Source organism: Scyliorhinus torazame, chromosome 19 (assembly GCF_047496885.1).
Source record: "Scyliorhinus torazame isolate Kashiwa2021f chromosome 19, sScyTor2.1, whole genome shotgun sequence".
In the NCBI taxonomy this organism is placed as follows: domain Eukaryota; kingdom Metazoa; phylum Chordata; class Chondrichthyes; order Carcharhiniformes; family Scyliorhinidae; genus Scyliorhinus; species Scyliorhinus torazame.
In genome coordinates this window covers 82,577,036-82,599,478 of record NC_092725.1, presented here as the reverse complement: position 1 = coordinate 82,599,478, position 22,443 = coordinate 82,577,036, and the positions used below count along the sequence as shown (strand labels likewise).

The following is a 22,443-nucleotide window of genomic DNA, read 5'->3' as shown; positions in this document are numbered from 1 at the left end:
TTCCCTCTTTTTACCGTCCTTCCTTTTTCTTCGTATAAACCTTTGCTGAGCAATGTGAAAAATCACTTGGAAGGTTCTCCACTGTTCCTCAACTGTTTCACCATAAAGTCTTTGCTCCCAGTCTACCTTAGCTAGTTCTTCTCTCATCCCATTGTAATCTCCTTTGTTTAAGCACAAAAAACTAGTGCTTGATTTTACCTTCTCACCCTCCATTTGTATTTTAAATGCCACCATATTGTGATCGCTCCTTCCGAGAGGATCCCTAACTATGAGATCCTGAATCAATCCTGTCTCATTACACAGGACCAGATCTAGGACCGCTTATTCCCTCGTAGGTTCCATTACATACTGTTCTGGGAAACTATCGAGGATACATTCTATAAACTCCTCCTCAAGGCTGCCTTGACCGACCTGGTTAAACCAATCGACATGTAGATTAAAATCCCCCATGATAACTGCTGTACCATTTCTACATGCATCAGTTATTTCTTTGTTTATTGCCTGCCCCACCATAATGTTACTATTTGATGGCCTATAGACTACTCCTATCAGTGACTTTTTCGCCTTACTATTCCTGATTTCCACCCAAATGGATTCAACCTTATCCTCCATAGCACCGATGTCATCCCTTACTGTTGCCCGGATGTCATCCTTAAATAACAGAGCTACACCACCTCCCTTACCATCCACTCTGTCCTTCCGAATAGTTTGATACCCTCGGATATTTAACCCCCAGTCGTGACCATCCTTTAACCATGTTTCAGTCATGGCCACTAAATCATAGTCATTCACGATGATTTGCGCCATCAACTCATTTACCTTATTCCGAATACTACGAGCATTCAGGTAAAGTACACTTATGTTGGCTTTTTTACCTCTGTTCTGAATCTTAACACCTCGATCAGTAACCTCTTCTAAGTTAACCTCTTTACCTTTCTCCTAATTTTCCTTGTCGTTGAACCCATATCTTCATGTAACAACCTGCCGCGTCGCTTACCATTAATGTTTTCACTTCCCGTTTTATTCCCTTTAGTATTCCTGGTGCTATTCACTGAGCTCCTCTCACTCAGTGTACCTTGTACTGTCGCCCTTTTTTATTTTTGACTATGGCTTCTCTGCCTTACACTTTCCCCCTTACTGCTTTTGTTTCTGTCCCTGTTTTACTACCTTCCAACTTCCTGCATCGGTTCCCACCCCCCTGACATATTAGTTTAAACTCTCCCCAACAGTTCTAGCAAATACCACCCCTAGGACATCGGTTCCAGTCCTGCCCAGGTGCAGACCGTCCGGTTTGTACTGGTCCCACCTCCCCAGAAACGGTTCTGGAAGAAAAGCAGGGGAAAATGCATTTGTGGCTGAGCAAGGTGTCATGGGAGTGTCGCTTTAAGAAACGTTTTGTCTTATCACATGGTTTCAGTGATGTCATTGTGTGGGTGGAACTGGGCTGTGGCTCTGAGTTTTACTTTTGCTTTGGTTTGGGCTGTTGTGTGGCTCTGAGTTTTTTTGCTTTCATTTTCATATTTGGCTGCTGTATTCAGACAAACAAGTATCTTGGAGTCTCTCTCTGCATTTTAAAAGCTGTTTCCAGATTACGTTATGACTTGAAAATAAATAACTGCTTTCTGGAAGGAATTCAAACCTGATGTTTTGAAAAGGAAACAAGAGTGCATACCAGGCCCTGAGTGCTGTGCTGGGCCACATCTTTGAAAAGGGGTTTCTGGTTTATGGGATCTTGTTACTAAATTAGAAAACTTAAAGGGGAAAATTATTAACGGTTATACATAGAATACTGTCGCTGTGTGGGGTATTTATGTTGATAGTTGATAAAAATGCTTACTGTGTATGTTTATAAAAATGTTAACTAACTTCGTAGAATGAACTTTATTTTTGATTAAAAGTGCTTAAGGCCTCTGTTGAATAACACCTGAAAGGTAGGCCCTTGTGCTCATCGTAACCAAATCAATAAACAGTTGTAGGTCAGGTAAACTCCATGATATACTTTGGAGTTTTCTAAATCCTGGCCCATAATAAAGGATATTGAAGATAACATAAGGGTAAAAACTAAGGCATGCCATCTTGCAAAGTTCAGTGGCAGGTTGGACAATTGGGAAACTTTTAAATACAAAAAAAGGATTACTAAAAAAGTAATAAAAAGAGCAAAGGTAAATTATGAAAGAAATCTTGCACAAAATAGAAACATGGATAATAAAAGTTTCCATACGAACATAAAAAAGAAGAGTAGCTAAAGTCATTGATGGTCCCCCAGAGGACAAGACGAGAAAGTTAATAATGGGGATACTGAAATAGCAGAAACACTAAATCAATATTTTGCTTTGGTTTTCACAGTGGAGGAAACTAGAACCATCCCAACCATCCCAGGTTGTTGAAAAGTAGGAAATTAGCATCACAAGGAAAAAAGTACTGAGTACATTATTGGGGTTAAAGCAGACTGGTCCCCAGGGCTTGATAGCTTACATCCGAGGATCTTAAAGGAAGTGGCAGCAGATAAAGTGGCGACATCGATTATAATATTCCAAAATTATTCGGATTCTGTAAAGGTTCCAGTGGATGGGGAAAAGGCTAATGTAACACCAATGTTCAAAAAGGGAGAAAGGCAAAAAGTATGAAACCATTGACCAGTTAGTTTAACATCTGTCATTGGGAAATTGTTGAAATTCATTATTAAGGAAGAAGTAATGGGACATCTGGAAAGTCAAAATGTAATCCATCAGAGTCAGCATGGTTTTATGAAGGGTCAATCATATTTGATCAATTTACTATCGTTCTTTGTAGATGTAAGAAGCAAACTGTAAAATGAGGGTCCTGTAGATGTAGTGTATCTGGACTTCTAGAAATCATTTGATAAGGTACTGCAAAAAAAGGTTAATACACAAGGGAAGATCCCACACAGTTGGTAGTAGTATATTAGCATGGATAGAGAATTGGTTAACCCAGGGGTTTTCAAACTCAGGGTCGCAGGTGGGTGTCGGGAGGGTCGCGGCACAACCAGTCGCAGCGTTCATGGTCGCGATAGGAATACCCAATGGCCGCCACCGCTTTTAAAAATGCCGGGCGCAACAGACTTTTTGAGATTTCCAGCAATCCCCAGCAGGATGGACTGCCTCCTCCTGACGTCAGCGCACTGTCCGGGTCCAGTGTTTATCAGCAAACAACAGAGTCCTCCCACTAGAAACAGCAGAAGAGAGCAGGTCACGCGCCCCATATGCTTGACTTCAAGTGTTCTGGGCTTGAAATCACTGAGCAGAGATTCCTCCATTTTGTAGCTGCCAAAGCACAATTAGCCTCTTACATGGTAGCTTACCGTATAGCTAAAGAGAAAATGTTCCACACTTTAGCAGAGAGATTAATTCACCCGTCAGCCATTGACATAGGGCTGGATTCTCCGTTCCTGAGGTGAAGTGCCAAAGCCACCGGAGTGGTGGTTCACGACGGGAACATTTGCGCAAAACCCTCACGGAATCCTATTCCGGTGAGGGGCTTGCCGGACCGACACCACATGAAACACCCGCGGAACGTGCGGAAAATGGTTGGAGAATCGCCGGGTCCGTACTACACATTCTCAGGGCTGACAGACTGCAGTCACGTGTGTGCCTAAACACCCCCACACACGCATCGATTGCACCAGAAAAGATGGCGACGGCTGTGCTGGACCCCCATACCCGTCCGCCCTGTCCCCACAGTCCATCTCCTGGCCACCCCCCACCACTCCCCCCAGCCCCGGCAGGAGCCCACTGGCCAGCGGCACGATCTTGGCCGAATGTGGCAGTTCTGGACACTGTCCGCACGCCCTCTCACTCCTCCGCAGGTGCCACGCCAGAGTTACTACTGCTGAGACCACACGTGGTCCTCACCGTCGGGAACTTGGCCCATCGGAGGCAGAGCATCACGGGTGGACCTGCTAATGACATTCCAACGCGCGCAGCCGGCGTCTCAATGACAGCGATTTGGAGGGGGGGTGGTGCGAGGCATCGTGACTCGGTGTCAACCTGGTGCCTGCCACGATTTCGGCGCCGGGAGCCATTCTCCGCCTGATCGTCGTTCCCGATTTCGGCGTCGGGCTACGGAGAATCCTGTCCATAGTTCGTACAGTCCTAGATGAGAGGTTAGCTGGAAATGTGAAATGCATTGCAGTTAGTGATAACACAGTAGCTTGCCAAATTTGTGATATTGCTGAGAATTTAGAAGCACTGCTTATTTCTCATTTAAAATCAGCACAGGAGTTCTTACTATAACTGGATGAAAGTACAGACATTTCAAATTGTGAAACCTTGCTAGTTTACGTTAGGTAATTTTTGCACAATGAATTTGTTTAGGATTTGCTCTGCTGTCTGACATTCCCAACGCACATACTGGTGCAGTGATTTATGAAGCATTGAATAGTTATGTGGTTGGAAAATGCAGGCTCAACTGCGTTCATAACAGAGAAATCACAAGCAAAGTCATTGAAAGTTTGCCATGTGCAAGCAGAAAGCCAAAACTACTACATGTTCCCCACACTGCTACAACACCTTTAAGAAAAGAGTGTTAGTAAGGGAACTGTCAATAAACTGGCAAGCCTTATTCAGTTACATCTGGATGCGCTGATCAACAGTTTTTGTCACTATTTTCAAGAGAAGTTTCAGATTTTGAGAGAGAAGCGGTGGGTGAAAAATCCCTTTGAGTTTGAGATCCCCAGAGTCAATTATTAACTTATAGCTGACTCCAAATTAAGAAACTGAACTTCTGCGACTCACCTGTGACAGCACATTAAAAAGACGCCACAACTAAATGAGGCTGTCAGCATTCTGGAGTAGTGTCATCGAGGAGTATCCAGTGCTGAGTAAAACAAGAATTTTGTTATTCGCCTTCACAACAACCTACATGTGCAAGGTTGGATTTTCCATCCTCACAAAGATGAAGACAGCACAAAGGAACCGGTTGAACTTTGCACCTGATATGCATATTGCCCTCTCCTCCTGTGAACCTGATTAATGTGAGATCGTGAGGACCAAGCAGGCTCACCTGTCGCATTAAATGTAAGAGAATATGGTGGCTTACAAAGGTCGGTCAATGTGGGTTGCAAAGGTCGCATGATGTGGGTCACGAAGAATGGCTGGTTGGTAAAAATGGGTCCCCGGCAAAAAAGGTGAATAACAGTGACCTAAATCACTGTTTGAAAACATTTCTGATTATCTAATATAAATTATAATATAAATATAATGTCTCTATGTCATATATTTTGCAGGTGGATTTTAACATTTTCTTTGTAAAATTACATTTAATTTTATTACCCAGTTCTAACATTTATCAACTATCTAAATTATGGCAGAGATCCCAGTGCTCAAATTCTTCCAAAACTGTGTGACACTACAAATTGATCCTTTGTGTCATCCTTCACATTACCAATTCACTTGAATGTAAACTTGGTAAACATCTTTGCCACAATCTTCTGTTCCCATACATTGTTTATTGACAATCTGACTTCAGTCGTAATGAAGTGCTTCGAGAGGTTGATCATGAAGCTCATCACCTCCATACTCCCAAAAGACCTTGATCCACTGCATTTCGCATACCGCCGCAACAGGTCCACAGCAGACGCCATTTCCCTGGCCCTACACTCATCCCGAGAGCATCTCGAAAACAAGGACTCCTACATCAGACTCCTATTTATTGACTACAGCTCCGCCTTCAACACCATAATCCCAGTCAAGATCATATCAAAGCTCCAAAACCTAGGACTTGGCTCTCCACTCTGCAACTGGATCCTCGATTTTCTGACCAACAGACCACAATCAGTAAGAATGAACAACAGCACCTCTTCCTCAATACCGGGGCCCCGCAAGGCTGCGTACTTAGCCTCCTACTCTACTCCCTGTACACACACGACTGCATGGCAAAATTTGGTTCCAACTCCATCTACAAGTTTGCTGACGATGCGACCATAGTGGGCCGGATCTCGAATAACGACGAGTCAGAATACAGGAGGGAGATTGAGAACCTAGTGGAGTGGTGCAGCTACAACAATCTCTCCCACAATGCCAGCAAAACTAAAGAGCTGGTCATTGACTTCAGGAAGCAAAGTACTATACACACCCCTGTTAGCATCAACGGGGCCGAGGTGGAGATGGTTAGCAGTTTCAAATTCCTAGGAGTGCATATCTCCAAAAATCTGGCCTGGTCCAACCACGTCGACGCTACTGCCAAGAAAGCACAACAGCACCTACACTTACTCAGGAAACTAAGGAAATTCGGCATGCCCACATTAACCCTTACCAACTTTTACAGATGCACCATAGAAAGCATCCTATCTGGCTGCGTCACAGCCTGGTATGGCAACTGCTCGGCCCAGGACCGCAAGAAACTTCAGAGAGTCGTGAACACCGCCCAGTCCATCACATGAACCTGCCACCCATCCATTGACTCCACCTACACCTCCCGATGCCTGGGGAAAGCAGGCAGCATAATCAAAGACCCCTCCCACCCGGCTTACTCACTCTTCCAACTTCTTCCATCAGGCAGGAGATACAGAAGTCTGAGAATACGCACAAACAGGCTCAAAAACAGCTTCTTCCCCGCTTTTACCAGACTCCTAAATGACCCTCTTATGGACTGACCTCATTAACACTACACCCTGTATGCTGCATCCGATGCCGGTGCTTATGTAGTTACATTGTATACCTTGTGTTGCCCTATTATTTATTTTCTATTATTTCCTTGTCTTCCCATGTACTTAATGATCTGTTGAGCTGCTCGCAGAAAAATACTTTCCACTGTACCTCGGTACACGTGACAATAAACAAATCCAATCCAATCCAATCTTCTATTCCTTATTGTATTCTGCCGCATCAACGTAGAACAGGCCACTAAAGATACATTTCCACAAATGTCAAGAAGATCAAAGGATAAAACATCTAATTGTAAGTTGCCTAATGCATTAACAACTCCCATTCACAATATTTGATTTAGATTATGGGCGCGATTTAACTAAATGGGAACAAAGTCGGATGGCGAGCGCATTTAGTTGCGTGTTTCCCGGCGCCTGCAGCACTAAAAAATGCAAGGATATAAAACACGACTCGCGTTTGATAAAGGGCCTCAATGTGGAATGCCCGGCCAAAGTTGCACAGTGCCCCGTTTTGTGCACCGAGGAAATTTTAAATAGCTCCCAATCTCCAAGGCCCCTGAAGTGACCCCACCCCCCATCTCCGCAAGCCCCAACGTACTATGGGAGGGTCCCCCCTTAACCCCCCCCCTAACACACCAAAGGGCACCCCCGGACTGATTGCACCCACGCAAAAAATGGCAGCTCAGCACCTTGGCAGTGTCAACCTGGCACCCAGGTGGTATTGCCAGGGTGCCAGGCTGGCAGTGCCAGGGTGCCCAGGTGGCAACAGCCATGTCAGGATACCAGTCTGCCCAAAGAGCCTCTGATCCCTTGGCAGACATCCAAGAGTGCCGTTCCGTCTGGTCCCCGTTTGTGGAGACCAGCACTGAACGGCGCTCGCCAGAGGTGTGCAAAGTGAAAGAAATAGATCCCATGCTTGGGTAACTTAGGAATCTGCTCTGTCTCGCTTTAATATGTAGATTTGCTAAAATGTGCGGGATTTGCATCGTAACATCACACGAGATCACGTTAGATCTCGAGAGACGTTGTGAGCCAGGTAGATCCTGGGAGAGGTACCTCCCGGCTTTTATCAGCCACGCTGCGCTTTGGCGAGCTGCTTTTCGGGTGCAGCACGGCCATTAAATCGTGCCCTATATGCTCCTATTTAGTAATCCTGTTGCTTAATTTATCATTTCTATACAATTTTGCCTCAACATCCTGATCTTATTGCATGCTAACTCAAGCAATAACTTATTCAGTGCAGCACTCCAACTGATCCCTACATTCAAGTTCATGTCTGACGTTTGGAGCCATCATATTGGTTTCTTTTGCTGGTACAAGAGCTTATTTCAACAGTAATCAGTGTTCTTGGATTCAACAGAATTTTTTTCAAGTGCTCTGTTTATTTCTGGGTAGATTTTCTCCTATACATCATTAGTTTTAACCCTAATCTATTAAAATTCAGTCCTAAATTGGGAGTTTTGCAGCGAGTTAGTAGTAAAAAGGACCAGATGGAAAGGAGTGTTTTATGTTTATACTTTTTTAAGGGGAGCCAGTGGTAATGTAACTGAACTAGCAATCCAAAAGCCCAGGCTAATGTCTGGGGACAGGTGTTTAAATTATACCATGGCAGCTTGTGGAATTCAAATTAAATTAATAAAAAAATCTGGAGTTAAAATTTAGCCTCAGCCATAGTGGCAATGAAATGGTTGTCGTAAAAGAAATCTGTCATCCTTACCTGAACTGGCTAATAAGGTGGTATTAAAGTTGTATTAAATTGCCACAAAGCCCAGAAGGAATAAAACTGGATGGACCATCTGGCACTGATATTGGTACCGGATGTAACAATGGCAAATCTATCGAACCTGCAAAGTCATCCTCACTAATGTCTGGGGACTTGAGTCACAACCTCTATCTTTGCCTCAACAGGCTGACATAATCATACCTCATGTCCCAGACACCACCACCATTCCAGTGGCAGGATAGAACCATGAGAGTTGATGGCACAATGTTGGGCGGAAATTGACCTGGGAATATTCAACATTGACTCTATACCTCATGAAGTCTCATGCCCTCAAGTCTAACATTGGCAGGGAAAGCTCCTGCTGCTTAACACCTATCGACCGCCCCTCAACTGATGAATCAATACTCCTCCATGTTAAACACCACTTGGAAGATGCCCATTGGGTGGCGAGGGCACAGAATGTAATTATCACCCAGAGTAGCTGATGAACACCATTATCGACCGAGCTGGCCAAGTCCCAAAAGACAGGTCTGAAAATGGATCTGCGGCAGATGGTAAGGGAACCCAGAATAGGGAAAAACCTACTTAACCTTGTCCTCACCAATCTACCTGTCACAAATGCTATCCATTGACAGTATTGGTAGAAGGGACTACCGCACAGGCCATATGAAGACGAGGTCTGCCGTTTATTTATTTATTTTTTTCAAAACAAATTTAGAGTACCCAATTCATTTTTTCCAATTAAAGGGCAATTTAATGTGGTCAATCCACCTAGCCTGCACATCTTTGGGTTGTGGGGAGGAAACCCACGCAAACACGGGGAGAATATGCAAACTCCACACGGACAGTGACCCAGAGCTGGGATTGAACCTGGGACCTCGGCGCCGTGAGGCAACAGGGCTAAACAGCTGCGCCACCGTGCTGCCCCGGTCTGTCTTTTATTGAGGATACTCTCCATCCTTTTTTGTGGCATTAAATGGTATCGATTTCAAACCAATCTAGCAACTCAGAACTGGGCATCCAGAAGTGCTGTGAGCCATCAGCAGCTGCAGAATTGTACTCAACCATAATCTATAACCTCATGCCCCAGCATATTCCCCACTCCACCATTATGTTAAGTCAGGGAATCAATTGAGATTCAATGAAGAGTTCAGAATGGCAAGCCAGGAGCAACACGAGGCATGCCTTAAGATAAGGCGTCAACGTGGTAAGCTATAACTCAGGCATGTCAAACAGCTTAAGCAGCATGTGTTGGATAGAACAAAGTGATCCCACAACAAACGGATGAGATCCATGTTCTGCAGTCCTGCCATGTTCAGTTGTGAAGGATGGTGGACAATTTAAAAATTGGAGAAGGCTCCACAAATATTTCCATTTTCAATGACGTGGGAGCCAAGCACAACAGTGCAATAGTCAAGGCTGAAGCATAGGGCGGCACGGTGACACAGTAGTAAGCATTGCTGCCTCACAGCACCAGGTACTTAGGTTCGATTGCAGCCTCACATGACTATCTGTGTGGAGTTTGCACATTCTCTCCGTGTCTCCATGCATTTCCACCAGATGCACCTGTTTCCTCCCACAGTCCAAAATATTCTGGCTAGATGGATTGGCTATGCTAATTTGCCCCTAAGTGTCCAAATATTAGGTGGAGTTGCAGGGTTACGGATATAGGGCGGGTGATTGGGCCTTGGTAAGGTGCTCTTTTGGAGGGTCGGTGTGGACTCAATGGGCTGAATGTGCTCTTTTGCACTGTAGGGATTCTATGATTTGCAACAATCTTCAGCCAGAAGTGCCGAGCAAATGATCCCCACTATCACAGATGTCAACCAATTCGATTCATTTGATATGATATCAAGAACGGCTGAAGGCACTGGATACTGCAAATGTTATGGCCCTGATAAAATTCTGGCAATAATACTGAAAATTTGTGCTTCAGAACTAGCCACGCCCCTAACGAAGATGTTCCCATACAGCTATAACACTAGCACATACCCGGATATGGAAAATTGCCCAGTTATGCCCTGTCCACAAAAAGCAAGACAAATCCAACCTAGTCAATTACCAATTCATCAATCTACTCTCAATAATCAGTAAAGTAATGGAAGGGATCGTCGACAGTACTATCAAGCGGTACTTACTCAACAATAACATCCGTATTGATGTAAAGTTTGGGTTCCACCAGGGCAACTCAGTTCCTGACATCATAATGCGTCAGGGTGGCCAAGTGGTCTAAGGTGCTGCGTTCAGGTCGCAATCTCCTCTGGAGGCGTGGGTTCGAATCCCACTCCTGATATTGACTTTTAGGGGCTGGTTTAGCACAGTGGGCTAAACAGCTGGCTTGTAATGCAGAACACTGCCAGCAGCACGGGTTCAATTCCCGTACCAGCCTCTCCGAACAGGCGCCGGAATATGGCGACTAGGGGCTTTTCACAGTAACTTCATTGAAGCCTACTTGTGACAATAAGCGATTATTAAAGCCTTGCTCCAAAAATGGACTGGAGAGCTGAATTCCAGAGGTGAGGTGAGAGCAACTGCCCTTGACATTAGGTGGCATTTGACGGAGTGTGGGATCAAGGAGCACTCGCAAAACTGAAGTCTCTTCACTGGTTGCAGTTAAGGCTAGCACAAAGGAAGATGGTTGTGGTGGCTGGAGGCCAATCATCTCAGTCCTAGTACATTGCTGCAGGAGTTCGACAGGGCAGTATCCTAGGCCCAACCATCTATAGCTGCTTCATCGATGACCTTCCCTCCATCATAGAGTCAGAAGGGATGTTCGCTGATGAATGCACAATGTTCAGCACAATTCGTGACACCTTAGATACCAAAGCATTCCGTGTCCATATGCAGCAAGACCTGGATGACATCCAGGCTTGGGCTGATAAGTGCAAGCAACGTTCGCCCCACACAAGTTCCAGGCAATGACCATCTCCAACGGGAGAGAATCTGACCATCAATGTATCCCCCACTTGTTTACATTCTGGGGGTTACCATTGACCAGAAACTAAACTGGACCAGCCATATAAATACTGTGGCTGGAAGAGCAGATCTGACACAGGGAATAAGGCAGTGAGTAACCCGTCTCCTGACTCCTTCAAGCTTGTCCACCTTCTACAACACACACATCAGGAGTATGTTACGAACCACGCTGATGTTAAATGTGAGGGTACCCCAACATCCAGAAGGGAACTTGGAACTCCAGATTGTAGTGGTGAATGTATTTCTTCTGGTATAATATGAGTAACGGTGTGCAACCCAATGAGGAACAGTCAAGTCATTGTGTGAACAATTAATAAAGAATATTTATTAACTTGAAAGGAAAACAAAAACTAGGACTATAACACGATTTGACACTCAAGGATACTGATGACCAGACAGACAATTTTACATGAAACTATTCCAAGGTCCCAAACCCACATTACCTGAACTCTGAGATGCCCCCTTTTCCAAACATTCAATATTTAGTCACTTTATGAGCTAAATCCAGCAAATAATTACCACAATCAGGTTAAGGTGGTCACGTCTGGGAAACAATCTTCAGGTCAGCAAAGGAGGAAAATGGCTGCTTCTTTTGGGAGACTATGTCTGCAACTTGAAGCAGTTGTGATATTTGCTGTACTTCCCTCTCCCCCTCAGTTAAGATTCTACAATTTTAATGTTTCTTTCCCTTTGATGTTATTCACTCTGTGGAGTTGACTTTTGGCAGGTACATAGAAACATAGAAAATAGGAGCAGGAGGAGGCTATTCGACCCTTCAACTATGCTCTGTCATTCATTATGACCATGGCTGATCATTCAATTCAATAGCCTAATCCCACTTTCCCCCGTTTCCTTTGATCCCCTTCACCCTAAGTGCTTTATCTAACTGCTTGTGGAAAACATGCAATGTTTTGCCCTCAATTGCTTCCTGGGCAACAAATTCCACAAGCCGTCCACTCTCTGGGTGAAGAAATTTCTCCTCATCTTTGTCCTAACTTGTTGACCCAAATCCTCAGGCTGTGACTCCTGGGGCGAAATTCTCCGTTATTGGCGCAAAGTCCACCGATCAGCGCCAAAAACGGCCCAAATCCGACCTTCATCACGCCGCTCCAAACGTCGCAAAGTCTCCGGCCCGGAATGGGCTAGCAGCGACGTGACGGGATCCGCGCTTGCTCACGTGGTTCACGCCGTGCGGCGTCATACACGCCGCACAGCGTGACGGCTCATCAGGACGCGCTGCTCCCCCCCACCCGACCAGAACACACGACCGGAACACCCGACCGGATGGCCGCCCGCCGCTCAGCCCAGAGGTTCCAGTCACGGGATGTGGAGGCGCTCCTGGACACAGTGGAGCAGAGGAGGGAGGCCCTGTATCCCGGACACAGCAGCAGAGTTGCCCCACGCCACAGCCGGCGTCTGTGGGAGGTGGCAGAGGCCGTCACCGCTGTGGCCCTGACACCACGGACAGGCACCCAGTGCCACAAGAAGGTGAACAACCTCGTCAGAGTAGCCAGGGTGAGCCTCCCCGCCCCCCTGCCCGATATCCATATCCCCCATATCCCCCCTCCCCCATATCCACCACATCCCCCCTCCCCCATATCCCCCCTCCCCCATATCCCCCCTCCCCATATCCCCCATATCCCCCTCCCCCATATCCCCCCTCCCCATATCCCCCCTCCCCTATATCCCCCCTCCCCATATCCCCCCTCCTCCATATCCCCCCTCCCCGTATCCCCCATACCCCCCTCCCCCATATCCCCCCTCCCCCATATCCCCCATATCCGCCTTCCCCTATTTCCCCAAGTGAATCCAGCCCTAACCTTAACCTCTGCAATACACGCGCAACCGATGGTGTGCATTCATATACCTGTCTAACACCGTTGCCTTTTACCCCTGCCACCACCCCCCACAGGAGAAACGCGCACACAACACCAGGGAGCATGTGAGGACTGGAGGAGACCCCGCTGATGAGAGGCCACTGACCGAACACGAGGAAAGGGCCCTGGAACTGGCTGGCGGACCTGAGGACCGGGAGGTTGCTGATGCAGAGGTCGGGGGCCCACCAGCAAGTGAGCCACTGACAGCCCGTCCCCATATCCCCCCTCCCCCATATCACCTGATCACTGCCTGTGTCTAACCATGCATGCTTCATTGTGTATCGCAGGAGCAAACGTCGAGGCACCATCCCCGCAGATGCAGACCGCCCGCATGATGCCCCTCGGAGGCCACGGGAGACGGAGAGACCTGGACCCTCCGGCATGCGACGCCCGCATGATGCCCCTCGGAGATCACTGGAGACGGAGAGACCCGGACCCTCCGGCATGCGACGCCCGCAGGATGCCCCTCGGAGACCACTGGAGACGGAGAGACCCGGACCCTCCGGCATGCGACGCCCGCAAGATGTCCCTTGGAGACCACTGGAGACGGAGAGACCTGGAGCAACAGGGAGACGATGCCCCGTCTCGTGCGGGTGCGACGATGCAGGCGTGTGCCACCCAGCGACGAGAGGGGCAGCCACAGGCCCCCGTCACAGCCGAGCCAGGACACCACTACCCAGGACACCACTACCCAGGACACCCCTACCCAGGACACCCCTACCCAGGACACCACTACCCAGGACACCCCTACCCGGGACAGCACTACCCAGGAAAACAAAATACCGGACAGTGACACAGATTGGATGGGTGGAGACGAACCGCCACCCCAAAGTGCCATGGACTCAGAGTGGGATGAAGAGCACAACACAACGCCACTGCTGTCACCAACACCCTCCACCATCGCAGAAACACTCACCTCAGTTGGGCACTTTAGTGATGAGGCGTCTGGTACACTCACTGGTGCGCACAACACAGCTGTCCCGGGACAACAGGCGGAGGTAGGAGCAGCAGAGGGGCCGGGAGGTCAGAGGGCAGCCCAGGCCAAGCGAACATCTGCCGCCCAGATGGATCCCGGGTTCCTGGAGTTACCACACCCACCCATAGATCCAATGCAACCACCGACCCGGAGACGAGCGAAGAGGGTGACGGCCGGCTTGCGGCGGCTGCAGTCGCAGGTGGAGGAGTCCACCCGCGTCCAGGAGCTGGGAGTGGTGCCGGTCATACGTGCCACCCAGGCCGACACCGCACGGGTGGCGTCCGCGGTGGAGGCAATGGGTGCGACGGTGTCAGACATGGGGAACGGTTTGCGAGGCCTGGGGCTTTCCGTGCAGGCGACGTCTGTGGCCCAGGACATGGCTGCCCTCTCACAGGAGGCCATGAGCCAGCGCCAGCAGCAGATGGCAGAGGCGCTCAACAGTCTCTGCAGGCCATGGCCCAGTCTCAGCAGGCCATAGCCCAGTCTCAGCAGGCCATAGCCCTGTCTCTGCAGGCCATAGCCCAGTCTCTGCAGGCCATGGCCCAGTCTCTGCAGTCCATGGCCCAGTCTCAGCAGGCCATCGCTGAAGGCATCGGCGCCATTGGCCATGTACAAGCCGGCGTCGCACAGTCACAGACAGGGTTTGCCAATCCCCCGAGCTCCATGGCTGCAAACCTGCAGACCCCTGTCGATACCAGCACGGGCCTCCAGGACTGGCAGCGCCAGATGTCGGGGGGGGCGTCGGGTGGCCAGTCCGTTCGCATCCCCCACCCATGTAGAGGCGTGGGGGCCATCGGGCACCCCAAGGGAGGAGGAGGTGCTGTGGTCCGTCCCGGGTCCCCCTGTAGGGGAGGTCCCGGTACACCACGACACCTCGGACTCCCCCCCTTCCGTCCCAGGTGCATCGGGTGGGCAACCGGCAGGACAGGCTGGCAGCTCGCCATCCCAGTCGCCCGGGCCGCAGCCTGGCCCATCTAGGCCAGGACGCCCCAGGAAACGGCCGCCAAAGGAATTCCGTGTCAGAGGGCAGGAATCACAGGAGTCCTCCTCCAGTTCTGCTGTACCGTCTGGGGAACCCCGTAGACGTAGTCATAGGGTCCGTAAGGCCAAACAACTAGACACTGAGTAAGTTGGCACGGGTGCAGGGCACAGATGAGTTTTAGGGGCTAGGGCACGTGCATGAACTCCGTTCGTTATTAAAGTCAATGTTACACCTACAGAAGCTGGCTTTGTGCTCTGTCCAAAGCATGCGGGGGTGTCATGTACGTTGAGCGCAAGTATGTGTGTGAGGGGTGGTCTTACCTCAGCCCCAGGTGAGTCTGCCCCCTTCCCCCTGGGCTGCCATCAACATCCCCCCGGGCAGAGGACGGGACCGTGCGCTGCAGTGTCACAGCCGCATGCAGGGATGGTCCAGGTGAATGTTGGTACTGTGGCCATGGGTCAGACATAGTCCAACGATGTGGAGCCAGGAGCTCATCGCAGGGCGGGCTGTCATCAACCTCCATGGCCTGCAATAGACACGCGTCCACCGGCAACTGTGTGAGCCCGGCCATTGTGCCGCAGGTGGATCGGCAATGGGGGGGTGGTGTGCATGCGGGTGGGGTGGGTGGGGTTGGGGAGGGGGGTGAGGGTGCTGGGTGGGTGGATGGGTGGGGGGTGTGGATGGTCAGCTGTTGCCATGGTGTGCAGTCTGTGGCCATACTACCCGATTCCCACGGCCATCTAGTCAGTGAAGCGGGCGGCTATCAGCCTGTCCCGTGCCCGCTGGCCCAGCCGGTAACGGTGGACAGCCCCCCGCCCGTGTCTAGCCCGTCTGCCATGACCATTGCCCCCATCCCCCTCATCTGGGGATGACTGTGCCTCTTCCTGCTGCTCCTCCACTCCGCCCTCCTCTGCCTGCGGCACATCGCCCCTCTGCTGGGCTATGTTGTGCAGGACGCAGCACACCACAATGATGCGGCCGACCCTATCTGACCGATACTGGAGGGCGCCCCCAGAGAGGTCCAGGCACCTGAAACGCATCTTCAGCACGCCAAAGCACCTCTTTATCACTCCCCTTGTCACTACATGGGCATCATTGTAGCGGTTCTCCGCCTCATTGCGTGGCCTCCGTACAGGCGTCATGAGCCACGATCGCAATGGGTAGCCCCTGTCGCTCAGCAACCAGCCCCTCAGCTGGGGATGGCGTCCCTCGTACATGCCGGTGATGGATGACCGCGACAACACGTATGAGTCGTGTACACTGCCCGGGTAACGGGCGCAGACGTGAAGGATCATCATGCGGTGGTCGCAGACCACCTGTATGTTCATCGAATAGGTCCCCTTCCTTTTGGTGAACACGACCCTGGTATCTGTAGGCGGCCGCACGGCGACGTGCATCCCATCAATCACGCCCTGGACCATGGGGAACCCGGCCTTGACAGAGAAGCCCACGGCCCGGGCATCTTGGCTGGCCCGGTCCACAGGGAAGCGGATGTAGCGGTGCGCCATGGCATATAGGGCGTCTGTCACTGCCCGGATGCACCGGTGCACCGATGTCTGCGATATGCCGGATAGATCCCCACTCGGTGCCTGGAATGACCCCGTTGCATAAAAGTTCAGGGCCACCGTAACCTTGACGGACACGGGGAGAGGGTGTCCCCCGCCAGTGCCACGCGGTGACAGGTGTGCCAGCAGGTGGCAGATGTGTGCCACGGTTTCCCGCCTCATCCGGAGTCTCCTCCTGCATTCCCGGTCCGTGAGGTCCTGGTATGACTGCCGGGGCCGGTACACACGGGGCGCCCTCAGGTGCCTCCGTTGCCGTGGGGCCGCGATGTCCTCCTCCCCCTCCTCGTCCTGTCGGTCAGGTGTACCTTCCGCCTGGGCGGCTGCCGCCTGCCCCTCTGCGGCAGCCTGCGCCGCCTCTCTGGCACGCTCCTCCTCCTCCTCCTCCTCATCCAGGGCAACATAGACCTTAGCGGCTGCCGCCACGGCGGCCAACATCGCTGGCTGATCGGAAAACATGACGGCCTGGTGAGGAGGGGGGGGACCGAAGACATGTCATCATTGCCGATACCCCCTCCTCCCTCCAGCCAGGTGGCATGGACCGCATGGGCTGGCACCTGGCCAGGTGGACCAACTCACTTGCCCTCGCACCCCCCTACCCGGCACAGACCCCCCCATCCTCCTCCGCGGCACGAACCCCCCCATCCTCCTCCCCGGCACGGACCCCACATCCTCCTCTCCGGCACAGACCCCGTCCCCCTATCCCCCTCCCTGGCACGGACCCCCCCATCCTCCCTCCCTGGCAAAGACCCCCCATCCTCCTCCCCGGCACGGATCCCCCCATCCTCCCTCCCCGGCCCTCCCCGGCACGGACCCCCCCATCCTCCTCCCCGGCACGGACCCCCCCATCCTCCTCCCCGGCACGGACCCCCCCATCCTCCCTCCCCGGCACGGACCCCGTCCCCCCATCCCCCTCCCCGGCACGGACCCCCCCATCCCCCTCCCCGGCACGGACCCCCCCATCCCCCTCCCCGGCACGGACCCCCCATCCTCCCTCCCCGGCACGCAACCCCCCTCCCGCGGAGCCCAGCCCACTCTAACCACCCCCCCCCCCCCCCCACCCCCCCGCCGCACACACACACACAAAACCCGAGACACACCTCTCCCCCACACATTCAGACTGCGGCCACGCCATCGCCTGTCCAGCGGCCAACCCCCCAGGCCGTCACCCACCTCCATGCTGGTCGGCGTAAACCTTGAGCACAGGTTGACGCCGATTAAAAGGAGGTTTGATTTACGCCAACGCGACCCGTCATCACGTCGACGGGACTTCGGCCCATCCGGACGGGAGAATATCGGCAGGCCCAAAATCGATTGCCTTGCGCCCACCCGTGCCATTCTCCGAGGTCTGCGGCGCCATTGACGCCCCGCCGTCTTTTCTCCCTTCGGAGACTTCGGCGGGCGCGGAATTCACGGCGGCCAACGGCCATTCTCCGACCCGCTGGGGGGTCGGAGAATGACGCCCCAGTTCTGGACACACCCACCATCGGGAACATGCTTCCTACATCTACCCTGTCTAGTCTTGTTTAGAATTTTATAGGTTTCTATGAGATCCTCCTTCATTCCTCTGAACTCCACGAATACAATCTTAACTGATTCAATATCTCCTCTTACATCAGTCCCGCAATCCCAGGAGTCAGTCTGATGAACTTTTGCTTTACTCCCTCTAGAGGAAGAACATTCTTCTTCAGATAAGGAAACCAAAACTGCACACAATATTCCAAGGCCCTGCATAATTACAGCAAGACATCCCTGCTCCTGTCCTCGAATACTCTCACTATGAAGGCCATTGTACCATTTGCCTTCTTTACTGCCTACTGTGCTTGAATGCTTACCTTCAGTGACTGGTATACGAGGAAACCTTCATTGCACATTCCCCTCTCATAATTTATGACCATTGAGATAATGGTCTGCCTTCTCGTTTCTGCTACAAAAGTGGATAACCTTGCATTTCTCAAAATTATATTGCATCTGCCATTCATTTGCCCACTCACTTAACTTGTTCAAATCACATTGAAGGATCTCTGCATCCACTTAGAGAATAGTGGCAGGATCAAACAGAATCTCCCACACAACTTGGTGGCATCAGCAAATTTGGAAATATTATATGTTGTTCCCTTATCTAAATTATTGATATATATTGTGAATAACTGAGGTTCTAGCACCGATCCCTGAGGTACTCCCCTAGTCACTGCCTGCCAATTTTAAAAAGGACCTGTTAATTCCTACTCTTTGTTTCCTGCCTGCCAACCAGTTTTCTATCCATCTCAATGCACTACCCCCAATCCATCTCAATACATTAACCCCAAACCGACATCCACTGGCTCCCCCTCGTCAACTCTACTAGTTACATTCTCAAAGAATTCCAGTAGATTTGTCAAGCATGATTTCCCCTTCATACATCCATGCTGATTCTGTCTGATCCTGCCACTATTCTCTAAGTGCTCTGCTATAAAATCATTGATAATGGATTTGAGAATTTTCGCCACTCCTGCGTCAGGTGTACTGGTCTATAATTCCCTGTTTTCTCTCAGTCAAGTTACATTACCTCCCCTCCAATCTACAGGGACTGTTCTGAGTTTATGGAATCCGGGAAGATGATCACCAATGCATCCACTATTTCTAGAGCCACTTCTTTTAGTACTCTGGCATGTAAATTCTCAGGCCGTGGGGATTTATCAGCCTTCAATCCCATCAATTTCCTCCCTCTCACTTGCATTCCCCAACATTTCTGGTATCTGATTGGTGACCTTAGAACATAGTACATAGAACATACAGTGCAGAAGGAGGCCATTCGGCCTGACGAGACTGCACTGACCCACTTAAGCCCTCACTTCCACCCTATCCCAGAACCCAATAACCCCTCCTAACTTTTTTGGTCACTAAGGGCAATTTATCATGGCCAATCCACCTAATGTGCACGTCTTTGGACTGTGGGAGGAAACCGGAGCATCCGGAGGAAACCCACGCATTCACGGGGAGAACGTGCAGACTCCGCACAGACAGTGACCCTGTGGAGAATTGAACCTGGGACCCTGGCGCTGTGAAGCCACAGTGCTAACCACTTGTGCCACCGTGCTGACCTTATTTGTGAAAACTGAACCAAAGTCTGTGTTCAGTTGCTCAGCCATTTCTTTGTCCCCTATTCTACATTTCCTTGTTTCTGACTGTAAGAGACTTACATTTGTCTTCACCAATCTTTTCCTCTTCTCTAACTTTTACAATCAGTTTTTATGTTCCCTGCAAGCTTACTCTATTTACCCCATCTGAATCAATCCATTGGCCCTTCTTCTAAACTGCTCCCAAACCTCAGACCCATTGTTTTTCTTGGCCAATTTGTATGTTTCTTCCTTGGATGAATATTACCTCTAATTTCCCTTGTAAGCCATGGTTTGGCCACCTTTCCCATTTTACTTTTGCACCAGACAGTTCGCCCATGCGCTTCTTGAATGTTTGCCTTTGCCTATCCACTGTCATCCCTTTAAGTAGTGTTTCCCAATCTATCATAGTCAACGTGCACTTCATACCATCATAGTTTCCTTTATTAAGATTCAGGACCCTAGTCTCAGAATCAACTACTTCCTTCTCCACCTTGATGAATAATTCAATCATATCATGGTCGCTCATCCCCAAGGGGTCTCGCATAACCAGATTGCCAATGATTCCATTCTCATTACACAGTACCCAGTCAAGGATGGCCTGCTCTCTAATTGGTTCCTCAACATATTGGTCCAGTAAACCATCCCATATAGACTCCAGGAATTCATCCTCTACAATATTGTGGCTAATTTGATTTACCTAATCAATATGCAGATTAAAATCACCCATAATTATACATGTTCTTTATTGCATGTGTCTCTAATTTCCTGTTTAATGCCATTACCAACATCACCACTGCAGTTTGGGGGTCTGTATATGACGTCCACCAATGTTTTTTTGCCACTTGATGTTTATTGGCTCGACCCACACAGATTCCACATTGTCAGAGCTAATATCCTTCCTCACTCTTGCGTTAATTTCCTCTTTAACCAGCACTGCCACTCCACCTCCTTTACCTTTTTGTCTGTCCTTCCTAAATACTGAAGACCTCTGGACATTCAGTTCCCATCCCTGGTCACCCTGCAGCCATGTCTCCGTAATCCCAATTATATCATACCCGCTTACGTCTATTTATGTGCTTAATTCACCTGCTTTATTGCGAATGCTCTATGCGTTAAGGCACAAAGCCTATAAACTTGTCTTTTTAACATTACTTGTCTCGCTCCCAATATTTTTCACTGTGGCCCCATGTGAATCTGGCCCTTGGTTTCTCTGACTATCAATTTTCTTATTCCCCTTTCTGTCTTTGACATTGTTTCTCCCTCCTCGATTCCTTGCAGAAGCTCCCATCCCGCTCCTCGACCACTCTAGCAAATACTCCCCCTCGGACATCAGTCCCTGTCCTGTCCAGGTGTAACCCGTCCAGTTTGTACTGGTCCCATCTCCCCCAGAACCAGTCCCTATATCCCAGGAATCAGAAACCCTCCCCCTCACACCATCTCTTCAGCCACGTATTGATCGAATATATCCTGCTATTTAAACTCTGACCAGCACGTGGTACTGGAAGTAATTCCAAGATCAGTACCTTTGAGATACCACTTCTCAACTTCTTTCCTAACTCCCTATATTCTGATTTAAGGACCACATCCCTTTCTTTATCTTTGTCCTTGGTACCAACGTAGGGGCAGCACGGTAGCATTGTGGATACCACAATTGCTTCACAGCTCCAGGGTCCCAGGTTCAATTCCGGCTTGGGTCACTGTCTGGGCGGAGTCTGCACATCCTCCCCGTGTGCGTGTGGGTTTCCTCCGGGTGCTCCGGTTTCCTCCCACAGTCCAAAGATGTGCAGATTAGGTGGATTGGCTATCATAAATTGCCCTTAGTGTCCAAAATTGCCCTTAGAGTTGGGTGGGGTTACTGGGTTATGGGGATAGGGTGGAGGTGTTGACCTGGGTAGGATGCTCTTTCCAAGAGCCGGTGCAGACTCGATGGGCCGAATGGCCTCCTTCTGCACTGTAAATTCTATGAAACGCGTGCCACAACCACTAGCTGTTCATCCTCCCCATCCAGTATGTCCTGCAGCCGCTATGAGACATCCTTGACCCTAGCACCAGGGAGGCACCATACCATCCTGGAGTCCCGTGTACGGTCACAGAAATCTATCTAATCCCCTGTCAATTTCCTTATCTCTCCACTTTGAAGTTACCACCTCTATAGCCCCATTGTTCTTCCTCATTACATATATGTACAATTCTTGCCTTCCACTGATAGGTGAATTTGAATCTCATAATTTCTCCAGACATCTGCCTCTAAGCAACTCTCTAGTTTGTTTTTTAAATCCTAATTTTCCCCAATTCTTTTTTAAAAATCTTTTTATTGCCATTTCTCATATTTATCAACAGTTGTGTATATACATTGCATTTTTCTTGCCGGCGCTAATTTACTTTATTTTACAGAGAGGTTTGTTTTGTCCTTCATTTAACTAACTCTACGTACATTTTGTTGCCCTCGGGATCGGTCTATGATCCCCCCCCTCCCCCCTCTTGGTTTCAGCACCCTTCCTCTTCTCTTGTAGTTTCCCCACCTTCCTCTCTCCACCCACCCCCCCCCCCACCCCCGGTTGCGCAGTCCTTTGGTTGCTCATCTATCTTTTTTATTTCTCAGCTTATTCCTCGTCGCTGGC

The 22,443-nt window shown here is 49.8% G+C and overlaps 1 protein-coding gene and 1 non-coding gene across 6 annotated transcripts in view; one reads left to right on the top strand and one right to left on the bottom strand.

Moving 5' to 3' along the window:
* The window catches only part of cacna1c (calcium channel, voltage-dependent, L type, alpha 1C subunit), a 1,623,635-nt gene that overhangs the window by 778,888 nt on the left and 822,304 nt on the right, over window positions 1–22,443 (bottom strand). The window lies entirely within an intron of this gene.
* On the top strand, window positions 10,559–10,641 carry trnal-cag (transfer RNA leucine (anticodon CAG)). Its single transcript has one exon. It is a non-coding gene; the product is annotated as a tRNA-Leu (tRNA).